Source organism: Sinohyriopsis cumingii, chromosome 14 (genome assembly GCF_028554795.1).
Source record: "Sinohyriopsis cumingii isolate HCF-2022 chromosome 14, ASM2855479v2, whole genome shotgun sequence".
In the NCBI taxonomy this organism is placed as follows: Eukaryota; Metazoa; Mollusca; class Bivalvia; order Unionida; family Unionidae; genus Sinohyriopsis; species Sinohyriopsis cumingii.
The window spans coordinates 58,855,242-58,877,977 of NC_142974.1; the positions used below are offsets into that span (position 1 = coordinate 58,855,242).

General features: G+C 36.5%; 5 non-coding genes across 5 annotated transcripts; all 5 read left to right on the plus strand.

Moving 5' to 3' along the window:
- The first annotated feature begins 2,574 nt into the window (after window positions 1-2,574).
- On the plus strand, window positions 2,575-2,648 carry Trnai-aau (transfer RNA isoleucine (anticodon AAU)). Its single transcript has one exon. It is a non-coding gene; the product is annotated as a tRNA-Ile (tRNA).
- A 4,274-nt stretch (window positions 2,649-6,922) lies between these two features.
- On the plus strand, window positions 6,923-6,996 carry Trnai-aau (transfer RNA isoleucine (anticodon AAU)). The gene has a single exon. It is a non-coding gene; the product is annotated as a tRNA-Ile (tRNA).
- Window positions 6,997-11,270: 4,274 nt separating this feature from the next.
- Window positions 11,271-11,344, plus strand: Trnai-aau (transfer RNA isoleucine (anticodon AAU)). Its single transcript has one exon. It is a non-coding gene; the product is annotated as a tRNA-Ile (tRNA).
- Window positions 11,345-15,618: 4,274 nt separating this feature from the next.
- Window positions 15,619-15,692, plus strand: Trnai-aau (transfer RNA isoleucine (anticodon AAU)). The gene has a single exon. It is a non-coding gene; the product is annotated as a tRNA-Ile (tRNA).
- A 4,274-nt stretch (window positions 15,693-19,966) lies between these two features.
- On the plus strand, window positions 19,967-20,040 carry Trnai-aau (transfer RNA isoleucine (anticodon AAU)). Its single transcript has one exon. It is a non-coding gene; the product is annotated as a tRNA-Ile (tRNA).
- Window positions 20,041-22,736: the final 2,696 nt, after the last annotated feature.

Here is a 22,736-nt window from a genome sequence, read left to right on the forward strand (position 1 = left end):
CCCACCATTGTAGTTCTAGCAGTTTTCGTCTATTTTCAGTACATTTTTTCCTCTTATTTTGGTGGGGATAGAAGAGTTATATATATGCATTTCTTGTAGGGATTTAAAGGTAATTGTTTATTCTGAAGAATATGAGTTCTAGGTGTGGTTTTCTCTTTGTATATTGGCGACAGTGACTAGTGTGTTATAAGGCTATGGTGATGGTCCTGAAGTGAAATATGTGTTCTATTTACATGCTGCTCTGTTGACAGTCCAGCCTCTCAAACAAATGCAGGTCAACCTTTGACAAGAACTTCACCGTGATATCATCTTTGACGGTATCTTAAATTAACATATGATTGTATTGATTGTCACACAGTGGAAAGGTCAGTATTGAGAAACAAATGTAGTGAACATATAGAAAACTAAATTGTATTCTATGTCCACGTTGCTGTAAAGGACAAACTGTGCCTCAGCCAACAAAGGCGACACACTATTTGCATCCGGTTCCAGACTGTGCATCTAACTTATTTAGCATTGAACTCTATAACGCAAACCTGGGTATGGTTCCGAACTTTGACTGGATGCACAACATCATTAACACTTCGGTGCGTCAAAATGAACAAATTTGAAAAACTATTAACTTACTTTTCTGTGCAAGATTAGTTTGGAAAATGGGATTATTTGAGTCAGAGGTTATGCGAACTATGATAAATTGAATATTTATGCTGCCGAGTGGTCTAAAGCGCTGTCCGTCACTGATCACTGCCATCTCACCTCTGTCTGCGTGGGTTCGAGTCTCGGGCTCGGCAAATGTGGATACGTGAGAAAGCTTGCCGTTAACTTCTCGTGGGTCGGTGGTTCTTTCCGGGGTTTTCCCGGTTCTTCCTCCACCATTAATACTGGCCGCCATGTATAGCCTCTCTTGTGCTGAAAAATGGCGTTAAACCCTATAACAACAACAACAATATTTATGCTGATTTTCACAAGCCATTGACCATCAAATATATGGTCTGCATATTTTAAAATATTATATTTCATTATTTTGAGGACTACATTTTGTGAGAAAACACATACAAGCCTGGACGTTGTATAATAAGATGTTTTGGCTTTTATAATTCTTTTGCTTTGTGCTTTTATAATCTAAATAAGAACGGTTGTGGTGAACACACCATTTCTTGACACTACAATACATTGGAGACATCTAGTAGCTGAAGAAGGCGTGAGCTGTCCATATATTCCATTTTATTTGGTCTTTACCCTTGATACGTTACAGTATGACAGTGGAGATCTGATTTTAATCATGCTGAGTTAGGCTTGTCTCTTTTTCTTTCTTGACGATAAATTTACTCTTACTATTATTATTAATATTATCATTATTAAAACTGCTAGGAGTAGCAGTAGTTCATATGTCAGTTCCAGTAGTAGGTAATTATTTACTGGTCAATTTGAATCGATCAGGGCTTTAGGGCGGGATGCTAGATAGTAAATATGCTAGAGCTGAATTTGCATCAGATAACTCCTGAAAGCGTAGTCAACATGATAAAACCTTGCCTATTAGCTTCGTGATCTGTAGATTTCCCACCATGAGGCACACTAGTTTCTGGATACTGTAGGCATGTCTACTTCATTTGTTTCATAATTATCATCATGGTTGCCTGTCGTTTCGCCAAATATTACAGATTGCTTAGCGATTGCTGCTGTTATATTTCTTATCACGTTATACTTTATAGACGAGTGTGTCCTAAGTAAAAATGAACTTGATGAACTTTGGTAAATTATTATTTTAACTTACCATACTGCCAATGTTCATTTCCCAATCAGTTGGTAATAAGAATGCACATTCATAGAAATCAGTATAGAGCATAGCAACTGTTTAACCTCAACAATTTTTGCTGAAATCATATTGTCAAACTGTATATTGAAGTGTCCAAGAGGATAGTAAGATATGTTTTCTTTTATAATTTCCGAATTATGCATTTTACATTGGTTCAATAGATTTTTATAATGATAACACACACGTTGACCATGCGAAGTTCGTGGCTTCGATCGCCCCTTTACCCATACTTATTTTATTTTCTCATACGTCTCTTTCATTTCTATTCTGCAGCACAAATTTCAATTTCCATTTGTAAAGGCACAAAATCTGTACCTAGTTATCTCGTAAAACTATATTATTCAATTCTAAAAGCTGCGTTAGTCTGCTACCCAAAACCTGATTCAGAGGACCATCTAAGATATATATGAGACCTGCAAGTGGAAGTGAGACATCCACGACTAACCAAGAGCCACCTTGGTATGTGTCTTATCTTCGTTCTCTCCAAAAGCTCGAGGAGTAATTTATGACTTTACTTAAAACAACACGCAATGTGTTAACGTTAGCACATTCGGCAATTATGAAAAGACCAATATTTGTTATAATATGGGAGTTATGCATTTTACATTATTTCCATATATTTTATACTATTAACATACACGTTGGCAATGCTTTTACGTACCCTAATTGTGTGGTTCCTTTTGCTAATCATTCATTGTGTGAAAGTATGTACTCCATCTGTATTTCTAGATTGTGTAGGAGGATTTTGATTAGCAAGTGGCCGCATAGCTCAGTTGGTTAGAGCGTCGTGCTAATAACGCGAAGGTCGTGGGTTCGATCCCCCCTGTGGCCAATAGTTTTCATTTTCGTTACTATTTTCCTCTCTATTTCTTTATTTACCTTTATTTTTTCTCCTTCTCTTTCATTTCTTATCTGGAGTAACGAAATAAAGTCTGTGCTATTATTTTTTAAAAGTTTAACAATTCAATATCAAAACTTTATGTTACCAAAATAATGATTCAATATACGTTATATTTGAGATCTAGAAGGTGAAGTGAAAGATCCACAATCAGCTGAAGCACACTTTGGTATGTGTCTTATCTTCGTTATAGCAGTGAGCACGAGGAGTAATTCATAAGTTTACCTTAAACCTAATATAGAAAGCTGTCAGTTAGAACTTTAGGCAAACATGAAAATAAATAATAAACATATTTTGGGGTATTGCACAGTAATAAAGTAAAGGTGTGTTCTCGATGTCTAGATCCGAGCCAGCTTATGAAAAGGTGACTGGATTTTGTGTGCTATAAGTGTGGGGAGAAGAGCCATGTAGCTATGAATAGCAAACGGCAAAGATTTGACAGTTGTGGAAGGTTTTCTTTATGTGTCAATGAAGGATATGCGACAAATGCCACAAGGAAGCCCAAACATGTACATGTTACAGAGAGGACATTGTGGAAGTGAATCCGCAGATTGGTGATGCTAAGAGGGAGGAACAATCATTGGAGTTACAGCTTGCCGAAGATGATGAAGAAGACGTTGAGAATTAAATACAGGATAATTATAGTGAAGAAAGAGGGGAGGAAACTGTGGGAAGCAGAGTCGATAAGACCGAACAAGAAATAGAATCGGAGGAAGAACGAAACAACAGGCGTACTGTTAGTGATAGATCGGTGACGGATCCAGGAAGTGATGACAGTAGGATGGTAGTTGAAGTCGCTGTTGAAAGGCAAACGATGTTCAGAGTTTTCAGGTAAACGGAAATGGAAATAACAGTACTGATATAGACACTTTCAAAGTCATACACAGTTGGAGAAGACGGTTTAATACAGTACCTAGACTGAAAACGAATAGCATGCGTCTCAAATCCATTAAATAATTTCTAGTATTCATGGAAATGATAAAACATGCGACATAATTTAATACTTTAAACACACTAATCATTATAATGGCCTTATATATTGTATCTCTAATTGTAAACGGCATGCTAGATTTGAATAAGCGAAAGTCTGTTTTAGAAATATTTCTAAAAAATAAGAGGCCATATTTTATTATTGCAAGAAGCCTTTTGGGATGATGAGTTTACTGAATGTATCAGAGAAAATGAGATTTGTAATGGTGACATATTTGATAGCAATGCCGTCATTAGGAGGGCTGGTGTTGATGTTTTAGTAGTGAGAGAGGTGAAAAATCAAGTGGCACATGAAATGTTTCATAAGGGTAGAATTTTACATTTAAAATAGATCTTGATGAAGAGTGGTTGATTTAATCAATATTTATGCTCCAAATCTTGTGCGAGTAAGGTATACCTTTTAATGAGATCAAACACATATTTGCATAACAATACTAGCGATAACACTATCTTGGTTGGTGCGTTCAATAACGCTTTATCTGGAATTGATCGACATAACAAAACCTTAACAGGGCTTTCTAAAATTAGTTATGATAGAAATACAAAACGACACACATTGTCGCATTTAACCTACTCGACACACTATTGACATTCGGTCCCAGACTATTTGGAATCAGGTCACAATTAGTACTTCGAGTTCAGTACCCACCATTGTAGTTCTAGCAGTTTTCGTCTATTTTCAGTACATTTTTTCCTCTTATTTTGGTGGGGATAGAAGAGTTATATATATGCATTTCTTGTAGGGATTTAAAGGTAATTGTTTATTCTGAAGAATATGAGTTCTAGGTGTGGTTTTCTCTTTGTATATTGGCGACAGTGACTAGTGTGTTATAAGGCTATGGTGATGGTCCTGAAGTGAAATATGTGTTCTATTTACATGCTGCTCTGTTGACAGTCCAGCCTCTCAAACAAATGCAGGTCAACCTTTGACAAGAACTTCACCGTGATATCATCTTTGACGGTATCTTAAATTAACATATGATTGTATTGATTGTCACACAGTGGAAAGGTCAGTATTGAGAAACAAATGTAGTGAACATATAGAAAACTAAATTGTATTCTATGTCCACGTTGCTGTAAAGGACAAACTGTGCCTCAGCCAACAAAGGCGACACACTATTTGCATCCGGTTCCAGACTGTGCATCTAACTTATTTAGCATTGAACTCTATAACGCAAACCTGGGTATGGTTCCGAACTTTGACTGGATGCACAACATCATTAACACTTCGGTGCGTCAAAATGAACAAATTTGAAAAACTATTAACTTACTTTTCTGTGCAAGATTAGTTTGGAAAATGGGATTATTTGAGTCAGAGGTTATGCGAACTATGATAAATTGAATATTTATGCTGCCGAGTGGTCTAAAGCGCTGTCCGTCACTGATCACTGCCATCTCACCTCTGTCTGCGTGGGTTCGAGTCTCGGGCTCGGCAAATGTGGATACGTGAGAAAGCTTGCCGTTAGCTTCTCGTGGGTCGGTGGTTCTTTCCGGGGTTTTCCCGGTTCTTCCTCCACCATTAATACTGGCCGCCATGTATAGCCTCTCTTGTGCTGAAAAATGGCGTTAAACCCTATAACAACAACAACAATATTTATGCTGATTTTCACAAGCCATTGACCATCAAATATATGGTCTGCATATTTCAAAATATTATATTTCATTATTTTGAGGACTACATTTTGTGAGAAAACACATACAAGCCTGGACGTTGTATAATAAGATGTTTTGGCTTTTATAATTCTTTTGCTTTGTGCTTTTATAATCTAAATAAGAACGGTTGTGGTGAACACACCATTTCTTGACACTACAATACATTGGAGACATCTAGTAGCTGAAGAAGGCGTGAGCTGTCCATATATTCCATTTTATTTGGTCTTTACCCTTGATACGTTACAGTATGACAGTGGAGATCTGATTTTAATCATGCTGAGTTAGGCTTGTCTCTTTTTCTTTCTTGACGATAAATTTACTCTTACTATTATTATTAATATTATCATTATTAAAACTGCTAGGAGTAGCAGTAGTTCATATGTCAGTTCCAGTAGTAGGTAATTATTTACTGGTCAATTTGAATCGATCAGGGCTTTAGGGCGGGATGCTAGATAGTAAATATGCTAGAGCTGAATTTGCATCAGATAACTCCTGAAAGCGTAGTCAACATGATAAAACCTTGCCTATTAGCTTCGTGATCTGTAGATTTCCCACCATGAGGCACACTAGTTTCTGGATACTGTAGGCATGTCTACTTCATTTGTTTCATAATTATCATCATGGTTGCCTGTCGTTTCGCCAAATATTACAGATTGCTTAGCGATTGCTGCTGTTATATTTCTTATCACGTTATACTTTATAGACGAGTGTGTCCTAAGTAAAAATGAACTTGATGAACTTTGGTAAATTATTATTTTAACTTACCATACTGCCAATGTTCATTTCCCAATCAGTTGGTAATAAGAATGCACATTCATAGAAATCAGTATAGAGCATAGCAACTGTTTAACCTCAACAATTTTTGCTGAAATCATATTGTCAAACTGTATATTGAAGTGTCCAAGAGGATAGTAAGATATGTTTTCTTTTATAATTTCCGAATTATGCATTTTACATTGGTTCAATAGATTTTTATAATGATAACACACACGTTGACCATGCGAAGTTCGTGGCTTCGATCGCCCCTTTACCCATACTTATTTTATTTTCTCATACGTCTCTTTCATTTCTATTCTGCAGCACAAATTTCAATTTCCATTTGTAAAGGCACAAAATCTGTACCTAGTTATCTCGTAAAACTATATTATTCAATTCTAAAAGCTGCGTTAGTCTGCTACCCAAAACCTGATTCAGAGGACCATCTAAGATATATATGAGACCTGCAAGTGGAAGTGAGACATCCACGACTAACCAAGAGCCACCTTGGTATGTGTCTTATCTTCGTTCTCTCCAAAAGCTCGAGGAGTAATTTATGACTTTACTTAAAACAACACGCAATGTGTTAACGTTAGCACATTCGGCAATTATGAAAAGACCAATATTTGTTATAATATGGGAGTTATGCATTTTACATTATTTCCATATATTTTATACTATTAACATACACGTTGGCAATGCTTTTACGTACCCTAATTGTGTGGTTCCTTTTGCTAATCATTCATTGTGTGAAAGTATGTACTCCATCTGTATTTCTAGATTGTGTAGGAGGATTTTGATTAGCAAGTGGCCGCATAGCTCAGTTGGTTAGAGCGTCGTGCTAATAACGCGAAGGTCGTGGGTTCGATCCCCCCTGTGGCCAATAGTTTTCATTTTCGTTACTATTTTCCTCTCTATTTCTTTATTTACCTTTATTTTTTCTCCTTCTCTTTCATTTCTTATCTGGAGTAACGAAATAAAGTCTGTGCTATTATTTTTTAAAAGTTTAACAATTCAATATCAAAACTTTATGTTACCAAAATAATGATTCAATATACGTTATATTTGAGATCTAGAAGGTGAAGTGAAAGATCCACAATCAGCTGAAGCACACTTTGGTATGTGTCTTATCTTCGTTATAGCAGTGAGCACGAGGAGTAATTCATAAGTTTACCTTAAACCTAATATAGAAAGCTATCAGTTAGAACTTTAGGCAAACATGAAAATAAATAATAAACATATTTTGGGGTATTGCACAGTAATAAAGTAAAGGTGTGTTCTCGATGTCTAGATCCGAGCCAGCTTATGAAAAGGTGACTGGATTTTGTGTGCTATAAGTGTGGGGAGAAGAGCCATGTAGCTATGAATAGCAAACGGCAAAGATTTGACAGTTGTGGAAGGTTTTCTTTATGTGTCAATGAAGGATATGCGACAAATGCCACAAGGAAGCCCAAACATGTACATGTTACAGAGAGGACATTGTGGAAGTGAATCCGCAGATTGGTGATGCTAAGAGGGAGGAACAATCATTGGAGTTACAGCTTGCCGAAGATGATGAAGAAGACGTTGAGAATTAAATACAGGATAATTATAGTGAAGAAAGAGGGGAGGAAACTGTGGGAAGCAGAGTCGATAAGACCGAACAAGAAATAGAATCGGAGGAAGAACGAAACAACAGGCGTACTGTTAGTGATAGATCGGTGACGGATCCAGGAAGTGATGACAGTAGGATGGTAGTTGAAGTCGCTGTTGAAAGGCAAACGATGTTCAGAGTTTTCAGGTAAACGGAAATGGAAATAACAGTACTGATATAGACACTTTCAAAGTCATACACAGTTGGAGAAGACGGTTTAATACAGTACCTAGACTGAAAACGAATAGCATGCGTCTCAAATCCATTAAATAATTTCTAGTATTCATGGAAATGATAAAACATGCGACATAATTTAATACTTTAAACACACTAATCATTATAATGGCCTTATATATTGTATCTCTAATTGTAAACGGCATGCTAGATTTGAATAAGCGAAAGTCTGTTTTAGAAATATTTCTAAAAAATAAGAGGCCATATTTTATTATTGCAAGAAGCCTTTTGGGATGATGAGTTTACTGAATGTATCACAGAAAATGAGATTTGTAATGGTGACATATTTGATAGCAATGCCGTCATTAGGAGGGCTGGTGTTGATGTTTTAGTAGTGAGAGAGGTGAAAAATCAAGTGGCACATGAAATGTTTCATAAGGGTAGAATTTTACATTTAAAATAGATCTTGATGAAGAGTGGTTGATTTAATCAATATTTATGCTCCAAATCTTGTGCGAGTAAGGTATACCTTTTAATGAGATCAAACACATATTTGCATAACAATACTAGCGATAACACTATCTTGGTTGGTGCGTTCAATAACGCTTTATCTGGAATTGATCGACATAACAAAACCTTAACAGGGCTTTCTAAAATTAGTTATGATAGAAATACAAAACGACACACATTGTCGCATTTAACCTACTCGACACACTATTGACATTCGGTCCCAGACTATTTGGAATCAGGTCACAATTAGTACTTCGAGTTCAGTACCCACCATTGTAGTTCTAGCAGTTTTCGTCTATTTTCAGTACATTTTTTCCTCTTATTTTGGTGGGGATAGAAGAGTTATATATATGCATTTCTTGTAGGGATTTAAAGGTAATTGTTTATTCTGAAGAATATGAGTTCTAGGTGTGGTTTTCTCTTTGTATATTGGCGACAGTGACTAGTGTGTTATAAGGCTATGGTGATGGTCCTGAAGTGAAATATGTGTTCTATTTACATGCTGCTCTGTTGACAGTCCAGCCTCTCAAACAAATGCAGGTCAACCTTTGACAAGAACTTCACCGTGATATCATCTTTGACGGTATCTTAAATTAACATATGATTGTATTGATTGTCACACAGTGGAAAGGTCAGTATTGAGAAACAAATGTAGTGAACATATAGAAAACTAAATTGTATTCTATGTCCACGTTGCTGTAAAGGACAAACTGTGCCTCAGCCAACAAAGGCGACACACTATTTGCATCCGGTTCCAGACTGTGCATCTAACTTATTTAGCATTGAACTCTATAACGCAAACCTGGGTATGGTTCCGAACTTTGACTGGATGCACAACATCATTAACACTTCGGTGCGTCAAAATGAACAAATTTGAAAAACTATTAACTTACTTTTCTGTGCAAGATTAGTTTGGAAAATGGGATTATTTGAGTCAGAGGTTATGCGAACTATGATAAATTGAATATTTATGCTGCCGAGTGGTCTAAAGCGCTGTCCGTCACTGATCACTGCCATCTCACCTCTGTCTGCGTGGGTTCGAGTCTCGGGCTCGGCAAATGTGGATACGTGAGAAAGCTTGCCGTTAGCTTCTCGTGGGTCGGTGGTTCTTTCCGGGGTTTTCCCGGTTCTTCCTCCACCATTAATACTGGCCGCCATGTATAGCCTCTCTTGTGCTGAAAAATGGCGTTAAACCCTATAACAACAACAACAATATTTATGCTGATTTTCACAAGCCATTGACCATCAAATATATGGTCTGCATATTTCAAAATATTATATTTCATTATTTTGAGGACTACATTTTGTGAGAAAACACATACAAGCCTGGACGTTGTATAATAAGATGTTTTGGCTTTTATAATTCTTTTGCTTTGTGCTTTTATAATCTAAATAAGAACGGTTGTGGTGAACACACCATTTCTTGACACTACAATACATTGGAGACATCTAGTAGCTGAAGAAGGCGTGAGCTGTCCATATATTCCATTTTATTTGGTCTTTACCCTTGATACGTTACAGTATGACAGTGGAGATCTGATTTTAATCATGCTGAGTTAGGCTTGTCTCTTTTTCTTTCTTGACGATAAATTTACTCTTACTATTATTATTAATATTATCATTATTAAAACTGCTAGGAGTAGCAGTAGTTCATATGTCAGTTCCAGTAGTAGGTAATTATTTACTGGTCAATTTGAATCGATCAGGGCTTTAGGGCGGGATGCTAGATAGTAAATATGCTAGAGCTGAATTTGCATCAGATAACTCCTGAAAGCGTAGTCAACATGATAAAACCTTGCCTATTAGCTTCGTGATCTGTAGATTTCCCACCATGAGGCACACTAGTTTCTGGATACTGTAGGCATGTCTACTTCATTTGTTTCATAATTATCATCATGGTTGCCTGTCGTTTCGCCAAATATTACAGATTGCTTAGCGATTGCTGCTGTTATATTTCTTATCACGTTATACTTTATAGACGAGTGTGTCCTAAGTAAAAATGAACTTGATGAACTTTGGTAAATTATTATTTTAACTTACCATACTGCCAATGTTCATTTCCCAATCAGTTGGTAATAAGAATGCACATTCATAGAAATCAGTATAGAGCATAGCAACTGTTTAACCTCAACAATTTTTGCTGAAATCATATTGTCAAACTGTATATTGAAGTGTCCAAGAGGATAGTAAGATATGTTTTCTTTTATAATTTCCGAATTATGCATTTTACATTGGTTCAATAGATTTTTATAATGATAACACACACGTTGACCATGCGAAGTTCGTGGCTTCGATCGCCCCTTTACCCATACTTATTTTATTTTCTCATACGTCTCTTTCATTTCTATTCTGCAGCACAAATTTCAATTTCCATTTGTAAAGGCACAAAATCTGTACCTAGTTATCTCGTAAAACTATATTATTCAATTCTAAAAGCTGCGTTAGTCTGCTACCCAAAACCTGATTCAGAGGACCATCTAAGATATATATGAGACCTGCAAGTGGAAGTGAGACATCCACGACTAACCAAGAGCCACCTTGGTATGTGTCTTATCTTCGTTCTCTCCAAAAGCTCGAGGAGTAATTTATGACTTTACTTAAAACAACACGCAATGTGTTAACGTTAGCACATTCGGCAATTATGAAAAGACCAATATTTGTTATAATATGGGAGTTATGCATTTTACATTATTTCCATATATTTTATACTATTAACATACACGTTGGCAATGCTTTTACGTACCCTAATTGTGTGGTTCCTTTTGCTAATCATTCATTGTGTGAAAGTATGTACTCCATCTGTATTTCTAGATTGTGTAGGAGGATTTTGATTAGCAAGTGGCCGCATAGCTCAGTTGGTTAGAGCGTCGTGCTAATAACGCGAAGGTCGTGGGTTCGATCCCCCCTGTGGCCAATAGTTTTCATTTTCGTTACTATTTTCCTCTCTATTTCTTTATTTACCTTTATTTTTTCTCCTTCTCTTTCATTTCTTATCTGGAGTAACGAAATAAAGTCTGTGCTATTATTTTTTAAAAGTTTAACAATTCAATATCAAAACTTTATGTTACCAAAATAATGATTCAATATACGTTATATTTGAGATCTAGAAGGTGAAGTGAAAGATCCACAATCAGCTGAAGCACACTTTGGTATGTGTCTTATCTTCGTTATAGCAGTGAGCACGAGGAGTAATTCATAAGTTTACCTTAAACCTAATATAGAAAGCTGTCAGTTAGAACTTTAGACAAACATGAAAATAAATAATAAACATATTTTGGGGTATTGCACAGTAATAAAGTAAAGGTGTGTTCTCGATGTCTAGATCCGAGCCAGCTTATGAAAAGGTGACTGGATTTTGTGTGCTATAAGTGTGGGGAGAAGAGCCATGTAGCTATGAATAGCAAACGGCAAAGATTTGACAGTTGTGGAAGGTTTTCTTTATGTGTCAATGAAGGATATGCGACAAATGCCACAAGGAAGCCCAAACATGTACATGTTACAGAGAGGACATTGTGGAAGTGAATCCGCAGATTGGTGATGCTAAGAGGGAGGAACAATCATTGGAGTTACAGCTTGCCGAAGATGATGAAGAAGACGTTGAGAATTAAATACAGGATAATTATAGTGAAGAAAGAGGGGAGGAAACTGTGGGAAGCAGAGTCGATAAGACCGAACAAGAAATAGAATCGGAGGAAGAACGAAACAACAGGCGTACTGTTAGTGATAGATCGGTGACGGATCCAGGAAGTGATGACAGTAGGATGGTAGTTGAAGTCGCTGTTGAAAGGCAAACGATGTTCAGAGTTTTCAGGTAAACGGAAATGGAAATAACAGTACTGATATAGACACTTTCAAAGTCATACACAGTTGGAGAAGACGGTTTAATACAGTACCTAGACTGAAAACGAATAGCATGCGTCTCAAATCCATTAAATAATTTCTAGTATTCATGGAAATGATAAAACATGCGACATAATTTAATACTTTAAACACACTAATCATTATAATGGCCTTATATATTGTATCTCTAATTGTAAACGGCATGCTAGATTTGAATAAGCGAAAGTCTGTTTTAGAAATATTTCTAAAAAATAAGAGGCCATATTTTATTATTGCAAGAAGCCTTTTGGGATGATGAGTTTACTGAATGTATCACAGAAAATGAGATTTGTAATGGTGACATATTTGATAGCAATGCCGTCATTAGGAGGGCTGGTGTTGATGTTTTAGTAGTGAGAGAGGTGAAAAATCAAGTGGCACATGAAATGTTTCATAAGGGTAGAATTTTACATTTAAAATAGATCTTGATGAAGAGTGGTTGATTTAATCAATATTTATGCTCCAAATCTTGTGCGAGTAAGGTATACCTTTTAATGAGATCAAACACATATTTGCATAACAATACTAGCGATAACACTATCTTGGTTGGTGAGTTCAATAACGCTTTATCTGGAATTGATCGACATAACAAAACCTTAACAGGGCTTTCTAAAATTAGTTATGATAGAAATACAAAACGACACACATTGTCGCATTTAACCTACTCGACACACTATTGACATTCGGTCCCAGACTATTTGGAATCAGGTCACAATTAGTACTTCGAGTTCAGTACCCACCATTGTAGTTCTAGCAGTTTTCGTCTATTTTCAGTACATTTTTTCCTCTTATTTTGGTGGGGATAGAAGAGTTATATATATGCATTTCTTGTAGGGATTTAAAGGTAATTGTTTATTCTGAAGAATATGAGTTCTAGGTGTGGTTTTCTCTTTGTATATTGGCGACAGTGACTAGTGTGTTATAAGGCTATGGTGATGGTCCTGAAGTGAAATATGTGTTCTATTTACATGCTGCTCTGTTGACAGTCCAGCCTCTCAAACAAATGCAGGTCAACCTTTGACAAGAACTTCACCGTGATATCATCTTTGACGGTATCTTAAATTAACATATGATTGTATTGATTGTCACACAGTGGAAAGGTCAGTATTGAGAAACAAATGTAGTGAACATATAGAAAACTAAATTGTATTCTATGTCCACGTTGCTGTAAAGGACAAACTGTGCCTCAGCCAACAAAGGCGACACACTATTTGCATCCGGTTCCAGACTGTGCATCTAACTTATTTAGCATTGAACTCTATAACGCAAACCTGGGTATGGTTCCGAACTTTGACTGGATGCACAACATCATTAACACTTCGGTGCGTCAAAATGAACAAATTTGAAAAACTATTAACTTACTTTTCTGTGCAAGATTAGTTTGGAAAATGGGATTATTTGAGTCAGAGGTTATGCGAACTATGATAAATTGAATATTTATGCTGCCGAGTGGTCTAAAGCGCTGTCCGTCACTGATCACTGCCATCTCACCTCTGTCTGCGTGGGTTCGAGTCTCGGGCTCGGCAAATGTGGATACGTGAGAAAGCTTGCCGTTAGCTTCTCGTGGGTCGGTGGTTCTTTCCGGGGTTTTCCCGGTTCTTCCTCCACCATTAATACTGGCCGCCATGTATAGCCTCTCTTGTGCTGAAAAATGGCGTTAAACCCTATAACAACAACAACAATATTTATGCTGATTTTCACAAGCCATTGACCATCAAATATATGGTCTGCATATTTCAAAATATTATATTTCATTATTTTGAGGACTACATTTTGTGAGAAAACACATACAAGCCTGGACGTTGTATAATAAGATGTTTTGGCTTTTATAATTCTTTTGCTTTGTGCTTTTATAATCTAAATAAGAACGGTTGTGGTGAACACACCATTTCTTGACACTACAATACATTGGAGACATCTAGTAGCTGAAGAAGGCGTGAGCTGTCCATATATTCCATTTTATTTGGTCTTTACCCTTGATACGTTACAGTATGACAGTGGAGATCTGATTTTAATCATGCTGAGTTAGGCTTGTCTCTTTTTCTTTCTTGACGATAAATTTACTCTTACTATTATTATTAATATTATCATTATTAAAACTGCTAGGAGTAGCAGTAGTTCATATGTCAGTTCCAGTAGTAGGTAATTATTTACTGGTCAATTTGAATCGATCAGGGCTTTAGGGCGGGATGCTAGATAGTAAATATGCTAGAGCTGAATTTGCATCAGATAACTCCTGAAAGCGTAGTCAACATGATAAAACCTTGCCTATTAGCTTCGTGATCTGTAGATTTCCCACCATGAGGCACACTAGTTTCTGGATACTGTAGGCATGTCTACTTCATTTGTTTCATAATTATCATCATGGTTGCCTGTCGTTTCGCCAAATATTACAGATTGCTTAGCGATTGCTGCTGTTATATTTCTTATCACGTTATACTTTATAGACGAGTGTGTCCTAAGTAAAAATGAACTTGATGAACTTTGGTAAATTATTATTTTAACTTACCATACTGCCAATGTTCATTTCCCAATCAGTTGGTAATAAGAATGCACATTCATAGAAATCAGTATAGAGCATAGCAACTGTTTAACCTCAACAATTTTTGCTGAAATCATATTGTCAAACTGTATATTGAAGTGTCCAAGAGGATAGTAAGATATGTTTTCTTTTATAATTTCCGAATTATGCATTTTACATTGGTTCAATAGATTTTTATAATGATAACACACACGTTGACCATGCGAAGTTCGTGGCTTCGATCGCCCCTTTACCCATACTTATTTTATTTTCTCATACGTCTCTTTCATTTCTATTCTGCAGCACAAATTTCAATTTCCATTTGTAAAGGCACAAAATCTGTACCTAGTTATCTCGTAAAACTATATTATTCAATTCTAAAAGCTGCGTTAGTCTGCTACCCAAAACCTGATTCAGAGGACCATCTAAGATATATATGAGACCTGCAAGTGGAAGTGAGACATCCACGACTAACCAAGAGCCACCTTGGTATGTGTCTTATCTTCGTTCTCTCCAAAAGCTCGAGGAGTAATTTATGACTTTACTTAAAACAACACGCAATGTGTTAACGTTAGCACATTCGGCAATTATGAAAAGACCAATATTTGTTATAATATGGGAGTTATGCATTTTACATTATTTCCATATATTTTATACTATTAACATACACGTTGGCAATGCTTTTACGTACCCTAATTGTGTGGTTCCTTTTGCTAATCATTCATTGTGTGAAAGTATGTACTCCATCTGTATTTCTAGATTGTGTAGGAGGATTTTGATTAGCAAGTGGCCGCATAGCTCAGTTGGTTAGAGCGTCGTGCTAATAACGCGAAGGTCGTGGGTTCGATCCCCCCTGTGGCCAATAGTTTTCATTTTCGTTACTATTTTCCTCTCTATTTCTTTATTTACCTTTATTTTTTCTCCTTCTCTTTCATTTCTTATCTGGAGTAACGAAATAAAGTCTGTGCTATTATTTTTTAAAAGTTTAACAATTCAATATCAAAACTTTATGTTACCAAAATAATGATTCAATATACGTTATATTTGAGATCTAGAAGGTGAAGTGAAAGATCCACAATCAGCTGAAGCACACTTTGGTATGTGTCTTATCTTCGTTATAGCAGTGAGCACGAGGAGTAATTCATAAGTTTACCTTAAACCTAATATAGAAAGCTGTCAGTTAGAACTTTAGGCAAACATGAAAATAAATAATAAACATATTTTGGGGTATTGCACAGTAATAAAGTAAAGGTGTGTTCTCGATGTCTAGATCCGAGCCAGCTTATGAAAAGGTGACTGGATTTTGTGTGCTATAAGTGTGGGGAGAAGAGCCATGTAGCTATGAATAGCAAACGGCAAAGATTTGACAGTTGTGGAAGGTTTTCTTTATGTGTCAATGAAGGATATGCGACAAATGCCACAAGGAAGCCCAAACATGTACATGTTACAGAGAGGACATTGTGGAAGTGAATCCGCAGATTGGTGATGCTAAGAGGGAGGAACAATCATTGGAGTTACAGCTTGCCGAAGATGATGAAGAAGACGTTGAGAATTAAATACAGGATAATTATAGTGAAGAAAGAGGGGAGGAAACTGTGGGAAGCAGAGTCGATAAGACCGAACAAGAAATAGAATCGGAGGAAGAACGAAACAACAGGCGTACTGTTAGTGATAGATCGGTGACGGATCCAGGAAGTGATGACAGTAGGATGGTAGTTGAAGTCGCTGTTGAAAGGCAAACGATGTTCAGAGTTTTCAGGTAAACGGAAATGGAAATAACAGTACTGATATAGACACTTTCAAAGTCATACACAGTTGGAGAAGACGGTTTAATACAGTACCTAGACTGAAAACGAATAGCATGCGTCTCAAATCCATTAAATAATTTCTAGTATTCATGGAAATGATAAAACATGCGACATAATTTAATACTTTAAACACACTAATCATTATAATGGCCTTATATATTGTATCTCTAATTGTAAACGGCATGCTAGATTTGAATAAGCGAAAGTCTGTTTTAGAAATATTTCTAAAAAATAAGAGGCCATATTTTATTATTGCAAGAAGCCTTTTGGGATGATGAGTTTACTGAATGTATCACAGAAAATGAGATTTGTAATGGTGACATATTTGATAGCAATGCCGTCATTAGGAGGGCTGGTGTTGATGTTTTAGTAGTGAGAGAGGTGAAAAATCAAGTGGCACATGAAATGTTTCATAAGGGTAGAATTTTACATTTAAAATAGATCTTGATGAAGAGTGGTTGATTTAATCAATATTTATGCTCCAAATCTTGTGCGAGTAAGGTATACCTTTTAATGAGATCAAACACATATTTGCATAACAATACTAGCGATAACACTATCTTGGTTGGTGCGTTCAATAACGCTTTATCTGGAATTGATCGACATAACAAAACCTTAACAGGGCTTTCTAAAATTAGTTATGATAGAAATACAAAACGACACACATTGTCGCATTTAACCTACTCGACACACTATTGACATTCGGTCCCAGACTATTTGGAATCAGGTCACAATTAGTACTTCGAGTTCAGTACCCACCATTGTAGTTCTAGCAGTTTTCGTCTATTTTCAGTACATTTTTTCCTCTTATTTTGGTGGGGATAGAAGAGTTATATATATGCATTTCTTGTAGGGATTTAAAGGTAATTGTTTATTCTGAAGAATATGAGTTCTAGGTGTGGTTTTCTCTTTGTATATTGGCGACAGTGACTAGTGTGTTATAAGGCTATGGTGATGGTCCTGAAGTGAAATATGTGTTCTATTTACATGCTGCTCTGTTGACAGTCCAGCCTCTCAAACAAATGCAGGTCAACCTTTGACAAGAACTTCACCGTGATATCATCTTTGACGGTATCTTAAATTAACATATGATTGTATTGATTGTCACACAGTGGAAAGGTCAGTATTGAGAAACAAATGTAGTGAACATATAGAAAACTAAATTGTATTCTATGTCCACGTTGCTGTAAAGGACAAACTGTGCCTCAGCCAACAAAGGCGACACACTATTTGCATCCGGTTCCAGACTGTGCATCTAACTTATTTAGCATTGAACTCTATAACGCAAACCTGGGTATGGTTCCGAACTTTGACTGGATGCACAACATCATTAACACTTCGGTGCGTCAAAATGAACAAATTTGAAAAACTATTAACTTACTTTTCTGTGCAAGATTAGTTTGGAAAATGGGATTATTTGAGTCAGAGGTTATGCGAACTATGATAAATTGAATATTTATGCTGCCGAGTGGTCTAAAGCGCTGTCCGTCACTGATCACTGCCATCTCACCTCTGTCTGCGTGGGTTCGAGTCTCGGGCTCGGCAAATGTGGATACGTGAGAAAGCTTGCCGTTAGCTTCTCGTGGGTCGGTGGTTCTTTCCGGGGTTTTCCCGGTTCTTCCTCCACCATTAATACTGGCCGCCATGTATAGCCTCTCTTGTGCTGAAAAATGGCGTTAAACCCTATAACAACAACAACAATATTTATGCTGATTTTCACAAGCCATTGACCATCAAATATATGGTCTGCATATTTCAAAATATTATATTTCATTATTTTGAGGACTACATTTTGTGAGAAAACACATACAAGCCTGGACGTTGTATAATAAGATGTTTTGGCTTTTATAATTCTTTTGCTTTGTGCTTTTATAATCTAAATAAGAACGGTTGTGGTGAACACACCATTTCTTGACACTACAATACATTGGAGACATCTAGTAGCTGAAGAAGGCGTGAGCTGTCCATATATTCCATTTTATTTGGTCTTTACCCTTGATACGTTACAGTATGACAGTGGAGATCTGATTTTAATCATGCTGAGTTAGGCTTGTCTCTTTTTCTTTCTTGACGATAAATTTACTCTTACTATTATTATTAATATTATCATTATTAAAACTGCTAGGAGTAGCAGTAGTTCATATGTCAGTTCCAGTAGTAGGTAATTATTTACTGGTCAATTTGAATCGATCAGGGCTTTAGGGCGGGATGCTAGATAGTAAATATGCTAGAGCTGAATTTGCATCAGATAACTCCTGAAAGCGTAGTCAACATGATAAAACCTTGCCTATTAGCTTCGTGATCTGTAGATTTCCCACCATGAGGCACACTAGTTTCTGGATACTGTAGGCATGTCTACTTCATTTGTTTCATAATTATCATCATGGTTGCCTGTCGTTTCGCCAAATATTACAGATTGCTTAGCGATTGCTGCTGTTATATTTCTTATCACGTTATACTTTATAGACGAGTGTGTCCTAAGTAAAAATGAACTTGATGAACTTTGGTAAATTATTATTTTAACTTACCATACTGCCAATGTTCATTTCCCAATCAGTTGGTAATAAGAATGCACATTCATAGAAATCAGTATAGAGCATAGCAACTGTTTAACCTCAACAATTTTTGCTGAAATCATATTGTCAAACTGTATATTGAAGTGTCCAAGAGGATAGTAAGATATGTTTTCTTTTATAATTTCCGAATTATGCATTTTACATTGGTTCAATAGATTTTTATAATGATAACACACACGTTGACCATGCGAAGTTCGTGGCTTCGATCGCCCCTTTACCCATACTTATTTTATTTTCTCATACGTCTCTTTCATTTCTATTCTGCAGCACAAATTTCAATTTCCATTTGTAAAGGCACAAAATCTGTACCTAGTTATCTCGTAAAACTATATTATTCAATTCTAAAAGCTGCGTTAGTCTGCTACCCAAAACCTGATTCAGAGGACCATCTAAGATATATATGAGACCTGCAAGTGGAAGTGAGACATCCACGACTAACCAAGAGCCACCTTGGTATGTGTCTTATCTTCGTTCTCTCCAAAAGCTCGAGGAGTAATTTATGACTTTACTTAAAACAACACGCAATGTGTTAACGTTAGCACATTCGGCAATTATGAAAAGACCAATATTTGTTATAATATGGGAGTTATGCATTTTACATTATTTCCATATATTTTATACTATTAACATACACGTTGGCAATGCTTTTACGTACCCTAATTGTGTGGTTCCTTTTGCTAATCATTCATTGTGTGAAAGTATGTACTCCATCTGTATTTCTAGATTGTGTAGGAGGATTTTGATTAGCAAGTGGCCGCATAGCTCAGTTGGTTAGAGCGTCGTGCTAATAACGCGAAGGTCGTGGGTTCGATCCCCCCTGTGGCCAATAGTTTTCATTTTCGTTACTATTTTCCTCTCTATTTCTTTATTTACCTTTATTTTTTCTCCTTCTCTTTCATTTCTTATCTGGAGTAACGAAATAAAGTCTGTGCTATTATTTTTTAAAAGTTTAACAATTCAATATCAAAACTTTATGTTACCAAAATAATGATTCAATATACGTTATATTTGAGATCTAGAAGGTGAAGTGAAAGATCCACAATCAGCTGAAGCACACTTTGGTATGTGTCTTATCTTCGTTATAGCAGTGAGCACGAGGAGTAATTCATAAGTTTACCTTAAACCTAATATAGAAAGCTGTCAGTTAGAACTTTAGGCAAACATGAAAATAAATAATAAACATATTTTGGGGTATTGCACAGTAATAAAGTAAAGGTGTGTTCTCGATGTCTAGATCCGAGCCAGCTTATGAAAAGGTGACTGGATTTTGTGTGCTATAAGTGTGGGGAGAAGAGCCATGTAGCTATGAATAGCAAACGGCAAAGATTTGACAGTTGTGGAAGGTTTTCTTTATGTGTCAATGAAGGATATGCGACAAATGCCACAAGGAAGCCCAAACATGTACATGTTACAGAGAGGACATTGTGGAAGTGAATCCGCAGATTGGTGATGCTAAGAGGGAGGAACAATCATTGGAGTTACAGCTTGCCGAAGATGATGAAGAAGACGTTGAGAATTAAATACAGGATAATTATAGTGAAGAAAGAGGGGAGGAAACTGTGGGAAGCAGAGTCGATAAGACCGAACAAGAAATAGAATCGGAGGAAGAACGAAACAACAGGCGTACTGTTAGTGATAGATCGGTGACGGATCCAGGAAGTGATGACAGTAGGATGGTAGTTGAAGTCGCTGTTGAAAGGCAAACGATGTTCAGAGTTTTCAGGTAAACGGAAATGGAAATAACAGTACTGATATAGACACTTTCAAAGTCATACACAGTTGGAGAAGACGGTTTAATACAGTACCTAGACTGAAAACGAATAGCATGCGTCTCAAATCCATTAAATAATTTCTAGTATTCATGGAAATGATAAAACATGCGACATAATTTAATACTTTAAACACACTAATCATTATAATGGCCTTATATATTGTATCTCTAATTGTAAACGGCATGCTAGATTTGAATAAGCGAAAGTCTGTTTTAGAAATATTTCTAAAAAATAAGAGGCCATATTTTATTATTGCAAGAAGCCTTTTGGGATGATGAGTTTACTGAATGTATCACAGAAAATGAGATTTGTAATGGTGACATATTTGATAGCAATGCCGTCATTAGGAGGGCTGGTGTTGATGTTTTAGTAGTGAGAGAGGTGAAAAATCAAGTGGCACATGAAATGTTTCATAAGGGTAGAATTTTACATTTAAAATAGATCTTGATGAAGAGTGGTTGATTTAATCAATATTTATGCTCCAAATCTTGTGCGAGTAAGGTATACCTTTTAATGAGATCAAACACATATTTGCATAACAATACTAGCGATAACACTATCTTGGTTGGTGCGTTCAATAACGCTTTATCTGGAATTGATCGACATAACAAAACCTTAACAGGGCTTTCTAAAATTAGTTATGATAGAAATACAAAACGACACACATTGTCGCATTTAACCTACTCGACACACTATTGACATTCGGTCCCAGACTATTTGGAATCAGGTCACAATTAGTACTTCGAGTTCAGTACCCACCATTGTAGTTCTAGCAGTTTTCGTCTATTTTCAGTACATTTTTTCCTCTTATTTTGGTGGGGATAGAAGAGTTATATATATGCATTTCTTGTAGGGATTTAAAGGTAATTGTTTATTCTGAAGAATATGAGTTCTAGGTGTGGTTTTCTCTTTGTATATTGGCGACAGTGACTAGTGTGTTATAAGGCTATGGTGATGGTCCTGAAGTGAAATATGTGTTCTATTTACATGCTGCTCTGTTGACAGTCCAGCCTCTCAAACAAATGCAGGTCAACCTTTGACAAGAACTTCACCGTGATATCATCTTTGACGGTATCTTAAATTAACATATGATTGTATTGATTGTCACACAGTGGAAAGGTCAGTATTGAGAAACAAATGTAGTGAACATATAGAAAACTAAATTGTATTCTATGTCCACGTTGCTGTAAAGGACAAACTGTGCCTCAGCCAACAAAGGCGACACACTATTTGCATCCGGTTCCAGACTGTGCATCTAACTTATTTAGCATTGAACTCTATAACGCAAACCTGGGTATGGTTCCGAACTTTGACTGGATGCACAACATCATTAACACTTCGGTGCGTCAAAATGAACAAATTTGAAAAACTATTAACTTACTTTTCTGTGCAAGATTAGTTTGGAAAATGGGATTATTTGAGTCAGAGGTTATGCGAACTATGATAAATTGAATATTTATGCTGCCGAGTGGTCTAAAGCGCTGTCCGTCACTGATCACTGCCATCTCACCTCTGTCTGCGTGGGTTCGAGTCTCGGGCTCGGCAAATGTGGATACGTGAGAAAGCTTGCCGTTAGCTTCTCGTGGGTCGGTGGTTCTTTCCGGGGTTTTCCCGGTTCTTCCTCCACCATTAATACTGGCCGCCATGTATAGCCTCTCTTGTGCTGAAAAATGGCGTTAAACCCTATAACAACAACAACAATATTTATGCTGATTTTCACAAGCCATTGACCATCAAATATATGGTCTGC